This window comes from Phyllostomus hastatus, unplaced genomic scaffold, assembly GCF_019186645.2.
Source record: "Phyllostomus hastatus isolate PE091 unplaced genomic scaffold, TTU_PhHast_1.1 phas_contig_210, whole genome shotgun sequence".
Taxonomy (NCBI): Eukaryota; Metazoa; Chordata; class Mammalia; order Chiroptera; family Phyllostomidae; genus Phyllostomus; species Phyllostomus hastatus.
In genome coordinates, this window is record NW_025333737.1 from 29,522,712 (window position 1) to 29,532,787 (window position 10,076).

Here is a 10,076-nt window from a genome sequence, read left to right on the forward strand (position 1 = left end):
CCTGCCTGCATTCCTGATGGGGGTTGTGCTGGGATTTGATTCTGAGGGGTTGAGAGTGGGGGCACCTTTCATCTTGCTGCCCTGGGCACACCAGGCTGTGGGCTTTTGGTGGCAGTCCCGTAATTGTGCCCATGGGGTATGATTGGATTCCTGGTCCCTTCCCAGTGTCCCCCCCCCTCCCCTACCTCTGTGCCAGGCACTCATTTCTTGGGTGGGGGTCTCTCTGGGAGGTCGAGAGCAGCCTGGAGACTGGGCTGCTGCACCCCGGGGCAGGCTCCCGGTTTCTCAGCCCCTCCCCAGCCCCAGAGGCACTCCCAGGCCTCTCGATTTCACCGGCCTCTGGGGTGCTGGCACCTGTGCCGTCTGCATGTTGAGTCTGGGGCTGCAATCTTCACTCAGCTCTCTAGCTCAGCCATCCAGTCTCCCTGGGGCACCATGGATCCACTGCCAGCAGCAGGAGATAAAGAACAAAGTGACCCCAAGCATTGCTCTCTCAGCCCCCCTGACCACACTTCAGAGAGTCCCCTACTTCTGGGGCCAGGGCCAAGGCATGTTGGGGCAGGAGGCTGGGTGTCGGCAGCTGATTACATTTGAGGTCCCTAAGCCAAATGCAGGAACAGTATCTCTTTAGACCCCTAAACCATCCCTTTAAATGCTCTAGCCTCGCACCCTGGGCAGTGGGGAGTAGGAGGTCCCTTTCTTTCATGGGCCTCCAGAAAGAGCAGGGTCTGCTTAGGAAGCAGTTGCACAAATGGCCTGGTGTGTGCCTTTGTGACATACGTATATTTATGGTGCGTGTGTGTGTGTGTGTGTGTGTGTGCACACGTGTGTGACTATAGCAAAGTGATACCTTAAGTGTGGGAGTGTGGGCTTTTACAGGACACGTATCCCTGGTCTGGGTGTGTGTAGATGAGTGTGTTTGTGTGGTGCGTCTGTATGAACCTGACTGTGACTGTGTGTGAGGCGAGGAGGGAAGGGATAAGAGATTCAGAGTATGTACTTGCCTCTCTGCTGTGAACGAGTGACCCTCGCTCATTAGGTGTCCCCTGCAGGGTTTGTGGGGGGGGCAGCCTAACATCGGAGAACAGAGAACGTGCCCTCGGAGGGGAGCAGTTTCATATCCCACAGAAGCCCGGTGCTCGCCCCCATGATCTGGAGGCCAGGTCCCAGGCGTCCAAAAGGAAGGAAGTAAAAGCAGCTCAGCGTCCATGCGGACACTCTCCTGGGCAAAGGGAACCATCTCGGGCAGTGTCACCGTGCGGAGAACTGGGCTCCAGAGAAGGCTTGCTGGCCTGGTTGATACCCCGGCCCTCCCACCTCAGCCTCCAAATACCCTTGACAAGGTCACTCTCGTTGCCACGGGGGCACCAGCAGCCCCGGCAGAGGTAGAAAGGAGGAGGTGGCAAGGACGCGGGGCCACCAGCCCTGGATGAACTTAGAACCAGAGCCCTGAGTGCTGTGCCCTGCCTCCCCCCAAAACGTGATTCCCCCCTGCTGTGGCTGGGAGCAGGGGGGTGGGGGGCAGCCCGCCAGCATCTCCTTGCCCACTGGTGCCGATCCACATCAGGCATTTGGTTTCCATTTCCCAGCTCATTAGTGGAGATCAAGCCCTGATGTCTGCTGAGGGTTGGGGGCTGGGCTTTCCATTGGCAAGAACGCCGGGTGGGAGTCGGGAGAAAAAAGTGGAGCCTCGGACTGACACGAGTATTGGATTCAGGTGGGGGAGTCTCTGGGGAGCTGGCCCGGCCTCCGGGCCCCTCCTCCTCCCGGGGCCCTGAGGTTCCAGTCACTGTCATCCCTTCAGCTCCTTCCAGGAAAAGGCTTCCCGTTCCAACCTCTCTGCCCTCTGGGCCCGATTCCCCCAAGTTGCTCCAGGAATGTTGTGAAGCATGCAGGACTTGGGGCGCCTGCCGGGCCCCACCCCCTACCTCCCACCCCACCCCCGTCCTGGGGGAGGAATATAGCTCCGTGGTAAGTGACCCTGAAACATTCCCAGCTGAGAAACGCCCCCTGCATTCTCGACACCTATGGCAATGTCACCTCTGACCCAGAGAAAGGCAAGAAGCCGGGCTGGATGGGGCTGGATGGGGCTGGGAGGCAGGCTGGCAGCCGGAACGCTGGGTGGTCACAGGGAAGAGAGCGGGGGAAAGGGCCGGGCTATGAGTCTGGGAAGACAGTCAAGGGGGAGGAGGAGTGAATGGAAACAGTAAGTGGAGGAGAGACCGTGGGGTACCTTTGGGCACACCCAGTGGGGAGCAGATACCACTCCGGCCAGCCAAGGGTCGAATTAGACCCTCACTGTCAGAGTGACCTGTCCCTCCTACGTCTGAGGCCCCAGGGAGTGGAAGGGGGGTGCTGTACATAATTAGAAACATGCTTTACTGAGCGAGCAGGCACCATGAGGAGCACCCCTCTGCTCACCGCCCCCCTGTGTTCCCCAGCTCTCCTGTGCCCTTCCCCACGACCTAGACCCTCGCAGCCAGACCGGGAGGGGCTGCTGGAGCCTGGGACCAGAAACCCGGGTGGGACTGGCTTCCCGGGCCCTCGCGCACTCTCTAAAGTGCAAACAACATATTTTCGCCATGCGATGGTATTTAATTACACAAAAAAACAGAGCCATTAAACTGAAATTAAAATCTTTTTGGAATCACTTAATTCAGGGCATGACAAATTGCTTTCAGTGCAGGCGGCAGTGTGTCCCCCAGGCGGGGATGGCGATTAGCAGCTTCCACGGCTGGCTGGGTCCCCTCTTCTCCTGGCCCCCTTGCCAGCTTTAAATTCCAAAGCTGGGGTCAGAAACTTCTTCACAAAGACCTTCCAAGCCAAGGGGAAATCGGTGCGTTTGTTTAGGATAGGAGTGGGGGTTGGGTAACGACAGAGCCACTGCCCAACCACTTTTAGATGCCCTGGTCCATTGTATCGAGGGGGAAGTTGAGGCTCAGAGGCCAAGTTCACCCGGAGCCAGGGTGTGAGAACTCTGGTGCTAAGCCATGACCAGGGGGGCCTTTTTTCCTCTTCCAGGTTCATATCCTTCTACCCTAGGCCCGGAGACAGAGGTTGGGGTTGGGAGGGTGAAGGTTGGGGGCCCAGAGCAGGGCCTGGGCGAAGAGGGTCCATTTCTCCAGAACTGGGCCCCCGCCTGGCCCAAGGCTGTAGACGAGCAGGGGAGGCAGAGTGGTGGCCCCGGGGCGTGGGCTGCTGAGGCAGCCTTGACCTCCTAGGCGGCAGCCCGGTGACCAGACTCAGGAGTCAGACACACCTGGAGTCGCTTACCAGCTGGGTGAGTTTGGGCAGGTAAGACTTCGCTCCTCTGGAGCCTCAGTTTACCCAGCTGTCAAATGGGGATGCAAATCCATGGTGCCTGTGAAGACCAGCGGGCAGAAGGCGTGGACAGGGCTCGGGTCGAGGTCACTAAGTGGCATTATTCGATGTCCTTCTCAGGACCTCTGGTTCCTAATTTATAACAAGGTTCAGCCAGGGCCTGGGGGTTTCTAGAACCTTCGCTCGCTCTGACTCTCGTCTGCCACCATCTCTCCTCTCCATGCCCCTCCCCACTCCAGCTTCCCTCCTCTCCCGTGTGGTCTGAACATCTCACTGTGGGCAGAGGTCTGTGGCGTGCGCTTAGACCCGTGGGCGAAAAAAGCGGCCACATACCAAAGGCGACAAGCTCAGGGGAGGCCTGTGTGGTGGTTGGTGGCCTTACGCACCCAGAGACCTCGAGTAAGCACATGGGATGGTCTGAAAGGAAAACTTTCTAACTAAAAGCAGGTCACGGCGGGCAGTCTTGTGCTGGGCCCGTGCTTTTCCCTAATAAAGGTCCGTCTTTACCTTGACTGAGCCTGTCTGTGATCTTTTTTTTTTTTCACATCTAGGATAACATACCAATAACATACCTTTGGAATATCAAAGTAATTTCCTTTTTCCCCTCACAGCACAACCCCCGCACCGGAACAGAGACCACAAACCCCCTCCTCCACTGTAATTTTTACCGTGCTCTTGTTAACTGTTAGCTATCCTGCACCCAGAGCTCCTCCCCCTTTGCTTTCTCCCCTCCCCCTAATCTATAGCCGATGGATTCCACGTAACTTCCTCCGTCTCCCCCTTCGATTGTGATGTATAAAGTAAGGTGCAACCCTGCCCTTCTTTGAAGCCGTTTCTCAATCCGTTGAGGTTTTGCTTCCCGGCAATTGTCGTCAGTCAGTTTGGCTCAAAGAAACTACAAAATTCTTGCCCGGTGACAGACCACTGACTGGGTAAGAAAAAGCAGGCCCATGCCCCCCAGGTCTCCTCGCCTCACCTAGCCTTCCAGTGGCTGTGAGTGAGGTCCGTCTGGGGGGTGAAAGGTGACCCAGTGGGACAGGGGCTGCGCTCTGGGGAGGGCTGCGGGGGCGCACGGTGAGGCCGTGGCCTCCCTCCCCCATGCGCCCTCCGCCATCTGGGAACCTGCTCCCCTGATTGGCACCAGACGGGCTTGCCGTGGTCAGAGGGCTGTCCCAGCGGTCCACTCACTCGGCGTCCTTCCCCAACAGGGGAGAGGGTGGAGGTGGGGCTGCTCCTCCTCCCCCCAATCCACCTTCACGGGGTGCCAGGAAAGAGAGTCCTTTCTCCTCTCCCTGCTCCCCAGGCTACCAGCCTGGGAGCTGGCCTGGGAGCTCTTCTGTTAACCGTGGGGGGTGGCGTGGTGATCTGCTGAGTCTGTCACTGAGGCTGGGCGGGCAGTCCTCAACCCGAGGATGACCTTCCCACCCCCACGGCAAAGCTCTGGTGCAGGTTGCCAAGTAGGGGCTGACGGTGCTTGTCCCCTGTCTCCCGGAGTGGCCTCAAGGTCATTCTCCTCACCCCTGACCTCCTTGGCCTTGGTAGGCAGAGAGGTTCTCGCGCTGGGGGCTGGGGTGGAAGGGCCGGGCCTGGCTGGAGCCAGGCTGAGGCCCAGGGTTCCCGTCATTTCAGGCCTGGCAGCTGCCTGGCTGCAGATGGCTCCCCCGCCAGCCTGGCGGCCAGCACAAATGCTTTGCAGCTGTACCTCGCTCTCTCCGCTTGCCCGGGAGAGTCTGGAGACGGGGAGCCCAGGGGCACGCACGCAGAGCTGGGGCGGGTGGGGGACAGGCCGAGGCAGCTGGTTGCTGAGTGAGAAGGACAAGGAAACTTGAAGCTCGTGAAACAGTCCCCCCTCACACACAGGGGGTGGAGTGTGGGCTTCCCGCAGGAGGGCTGTGCTGGGGGTGGGGTGCCACTCGCAGAGCCAGGGCTCAGGGTCCCGTGTCTGAGTCTTAGAAACCTCTCAGTTGGAACAGCGGGGAGGGGAGCCCAGCCTCACCCCCACCCGGGGGAAACTGGACCAGACTGCTCTGGAAATAAATTCAATTTTCCAGCATCGCGGACAATAGAGTCTCCCCACCCCCCCCAAAAAAAAGCATAAGGAAAAAAAAAGCCCAGTTGCCTTTGCTTGAGCTGTTTCCCAACTTAATTTCTCAGCCTCAGTTCAAGGCTTCTCATTCAAAGCGCCATGTGACTGCTTGGTGACCCCTGGCCCGATCGCAGCCCGAGGGGTCAGGCCAGGCCAGCCTGAACTCTGCTCCCAGGGCCCGTGACCACCCCCACTGCTAAGAGCCCCGGGGAAGGCCCAGCCCCAAGTGATGACGAGGGTAGGGCTGTGGTAGAAACAAAAGCCTTCCCCCAGAAGAGTTTAGGGGTGGGTGAGTCCTAAGTCCCAGGCAACTAGCCCAGAAGGGTTTATATGTAAGCGGACCTTTAAAGTTCTGAAAAATCTTCTTTTGGGTGAGGGAGGTTGCCTTTTAAAATGCAAGTCGCCTTGTAAACCCCTGCGGGGGACGTTGGTGGGACTCTCATGAGGGGAGACGGCCCTGCAGACTGGGGAAGGGTCAGCTTCCAGTTGCTCTATTTGCAGATGGTGGCCTTGTAGGGGACTCGGGTGGCCCATGGGGGACTCTGGGTGCTGGTAGGGGAAGGGGGGTCAGCACAATCCAAAGTGGAGGGAAGACCCAGAGTGGGGGAAGAGTAGAGGTTACCAGGAGGGAGATCCCGAATTTCTGGGGTGGGAGGGGGAGGGAGGAAAGGCCACACAGGAAGCTTTGGGGAGAGTAGGGCAAGATCTTGGCTGGGAGAGGGTATGTGCACTGGGGGCGGGGGGGGGGGGTAGAGGTCAGGGGTGGGAGGGTGGAGAGAGAGGGAATGGCTCTAGCCTGGAGGCTGAAGAAGGTCACTCCCAAGAAGACCAAAGCTGAGAAGAGCCTCTAAAACCTTCTCCAGCTCACCCACTACCCAGATGGGAAACTGAGGCCTAGTGAGCCTGGGCCTTGCTTGCCTGAAGGCTTAAACAAGCCGATCGTAGAAGTGGATTAGAACTCAGGGCAATGTTTTGTGTTTTTTTTTTTTTTTGCACCATCTCCCTGTGGGACCAAGGTGGGCGTTTGGGCACCCAAAAGGAACGGGATTCCTCAGGCACCAGAAAGGGGAAACTAAGTGATAAGGGTATCCTTTGGGAGGAAGATAGGAGGTCCTGATAGAAGATTCTGGGTGGAAGATGGTAAAGGAGGATGTGCCACCTTCCAGGCGGGAAGGGGGAATGGTGACTTTGTCAATGTCCTGAGCAGCCTGAGGCTGGGGACCAGGGTCGGTGGGGGGGCCTAATCCCTGATGGGAGAAGAGGGGTTCGGCAGAGACACAGGAAGGCGGGGCAGAGAACCCCATCCCGGTGTGCCTGGAGGAGGCAGGGGACTGGACTCGGTGGCCTCTGGTTTAATAATAGGCTCCAGATGTCCTCCTTGTTGTCATCACCACCACAGGTTTGGGTCCAGATTGCCTGGGTTCGAGTCTCACCCCGGCACTTACGGTTGGAACCTGGGAATTGCATCACCTAGTCCGCAGTCCATATCCACCAAATGAGGCTGAAAAATAGTGCTTGTGTGGTGGTGGTGGTGTCAAGATGAAATGAGATAGCTTCGCAGGGCAGAGCTTCTAACAAACACCGCGGCCCGATGTGCAGCAGGCACTGTTCTAGGTGCTGGGGACTCGGTGCCGAGCGAGACCAGTTGTTTTTCTCACGGAGTTCTCGTTCCAGGGCCGCGGGACTTGGCGTAGAGGTTAGGTGCTTGGAGAAAGGCCGATGGAGGTGCTGGGGACTGAACCTGCAACCTTGGTGTATCAGGATGACGCTCTAACCAACTGGGCTACCCGGCCAGGGCCTATAACCTTAATTTTATAGGGTAGGGATATTGCAGTTGAGAAAACTGAGCCTCAAGGTCCAGAGAAGTGATGGGTCCCTCTCTCCAGGACACACGCAGGAAATGCCGTGTGGACAGTGAGAAGGTGGCCGTCTGTAACCAAGAGAAAGCTCACACCAGAGCCCAGCCATGCGGGTGGCAGGCTGCAGAACCGTGAGAAGGCAAGCATCTGCTGTTCCAGCCTGTGTAAGACACCCAGTCCACGGGATTTTGTTACGGCAGCCTGAGCAGACTGGTGCAAGGGGGACTGGGGGTCTCTGGTCCTGCTCTTTCCCGCGTGGTCCTTCCAAGTTCAGAGAGAACCAAGGACCCAGGCCTGGATCAAGCAGGCTCCTGCTCCCACCTGTCTTGGAATAAGAGCCCCTCTTCTTAGGCTCCTATCCCTTTCTTGGCCTGAATTACAAGTGCTCACAGCTTCCTCTTCCCATCCCACTTCTCCCCAACCCTGCCCCCTGCCCCACGGTCATATTTCAAAAGCACAAATGTGGTTGCTCACTCCCTGGCCAAAAAGCCTTTGATGTCTCTCCATGACCTACAGGGTGAATTCCAAGCACATTCTCGGCATGGCTGTGCACCGCGCCACCTGCACAACGGCACGCAGTGAGTCCGAGTCCGGCGTCGCTCGTTCACGCACGGAACAAGTCCCCAGTCCCTAGATGTTCTTCTCCGTTGAGCCTGCGAGGCTCTCGATGCTTTGGATCCTGACTCTTTCCTCTGCTTCCTTTCTCACTCCTTTGGGGGCCACACATTTCAGCTGCACTGAACGTGATGCCGTCTCATACCTGTGCGCCCCGCACACAAGTTCATTCATCTGCCTGCTCGTCTGAGAATGCTGGGGACACAGAGTGGGCCCAGACCTGGAGTGCTCTTTCTCCGCCAGTTCCTGGCTGGGTGCGTGTGGGCAGGTGAGCCCCACGCACCTCAGTCTTCTGATCTGTAAAGTGGGATTAAGCACATATGATGTGCCCCGCGTTGCCCTCAGTACATGAGATTGCACCCCCTTTTTGGGAGGCTGAACTCCTGTCCATCCTTGAAGACCCAATTTGAATGATGTCTCCTTGGTAACATGGCCCTCATGCCTTCCAACTGGGCAAAGTCTGTCTTCCCTGTTTCTGCCCTTCCTGCCAGGCCTGCGTGGCACTTACAAACCTCTGTCATAGCACCGTTGTATTTATGTGGGTTCCTGGCTCACATGAATAAAGCATGCAGCCAGAAAACAGTTGTTACATGGATCAAGGTACCAGTCTCTGGGTTGGGGGCCCTTAACCCCCTGCCCTGCCCTGGTCCCAAGCCCCGAGCCTATTGGACGGCATGAGAGTTCAGGATAGGAGGTCAAGGATGCAGCAGCAGAGGGGAGCACCCGGCCTCACCGGGAGATGCCTGTGGGGCGGTGGTCAGATGGGGGCCTAGGAGTGGGGGTGCTTCAGCCTTCCGGAGGCCACTCTGCAGCCAGAGAGGAGGCAGGGTTCGTGGGGCATGGGGGTCTGAGTCTTGGAATGGCTGGTGGTGCAGGTAGCTACCACTTCCCCTTGCTGTCTGTCACTCCACCAGCAGCTGGGCTTTGCTCTGGGTCCAGCCACATGGGATGAAGGGGCAGAGGATTTACATGGGAAAAGAGTGAGAGAGAGGGAAGGTTTTTCTGTGAAGAGGGAGGAGCTGGGTTTAGGGGTGGGTGGGTAGAGAAGGTAAGATGAAGAGAGAGGGGAGGAGGGCGAGAGGAACTGGCCTCGGGGAAGCAAGCAAGAGGAGGCGGGCTGGCAGCATCTGTGTGTGTAGAGAGAAGGGTGGAGAAAGGGATGGGAGGAGGGTCAGGACGTTGGGAGAAGTGACACCAGAGGGGGTATCAGGAGGGGGGCTTAAGGCCAAGGGCTGCAAGGCCTGAAACCTTCTGGAGAGAAAACTCCTGGGCGTCCACACATGGGGGCAACGAGCCCTCCCCTCCTGCTTCCTGGGTTGGTGACAGTCCTTCCTCCCCTGGGCTCTCCAGCCTCCCACCCACCCTTGCTGGGCTGGCTGCTCTGCCCACCAGCCAACGTCCAAGTCAAGTTCTGTGTTAAGTTTTCCCGGAGGAAAGATGAACCGTGGCACATGCAACAGAGATTCTTAGCTTCTGCAGACTCTGTCCAGGGCCTGGCGAGGGGGGCAGGCTGGGCTGGGGGCTGGAAGTGCAGTTAGGTAGTGGGAGGGGAGGCAGGACTATTCACAGCTGTTGGGAGCACCCCTTTCAACACCTTCCAGGGCAGCACCTGCCACTGGGGCCCTAGGCTCAGCCCAAACAGAAGTGGCAGCTCTCCCCTTCCTAAGGCTCTTCAAGAAAGTGGGTGCTCCCTGCAGCCCCCTTGGATACCCCTTGGACTTGGGCTGCCAGTGGCAGAAGCCAGGTAGAACCCCCCAGGCCTAGGGTGGCAGGATGACAGGGCCCCTGTCCCGTTCTCTAGGGCTGGACTGGTGGCTTGGGGCTCATCTGGGCCCAAGGACTCTTCTGAACCCCTCTTGAGTGGCTCCTGTCCCATGCACCTCTCCTTGCCCCTCCGGGGACCCGAGTGGGGCCTGGGAACCAGCGGGGGTACCACACAGGAGAAGTCCTAACCCCGTCTTCCCGGCAGAGTGGCGGGAAAGGCATCGTGCTGGACACGAGAGGGACGGAGCGTGGTTTAAGCGATGGTTTGTGAAGTGGAAGCCAGTGGAGGCCGTCCTGCTGGGAGGGGTGGGGCACCGGTGGGCTTCCCTAAGACAGAGCCAACTGCTGCCAACTCAGGTCCCCTCCTCTGTTCAGGTCTCCATCCCTGAGGGGACAGTCCCGATGGCCTTAGAACCAACTGTTGTGCGCGG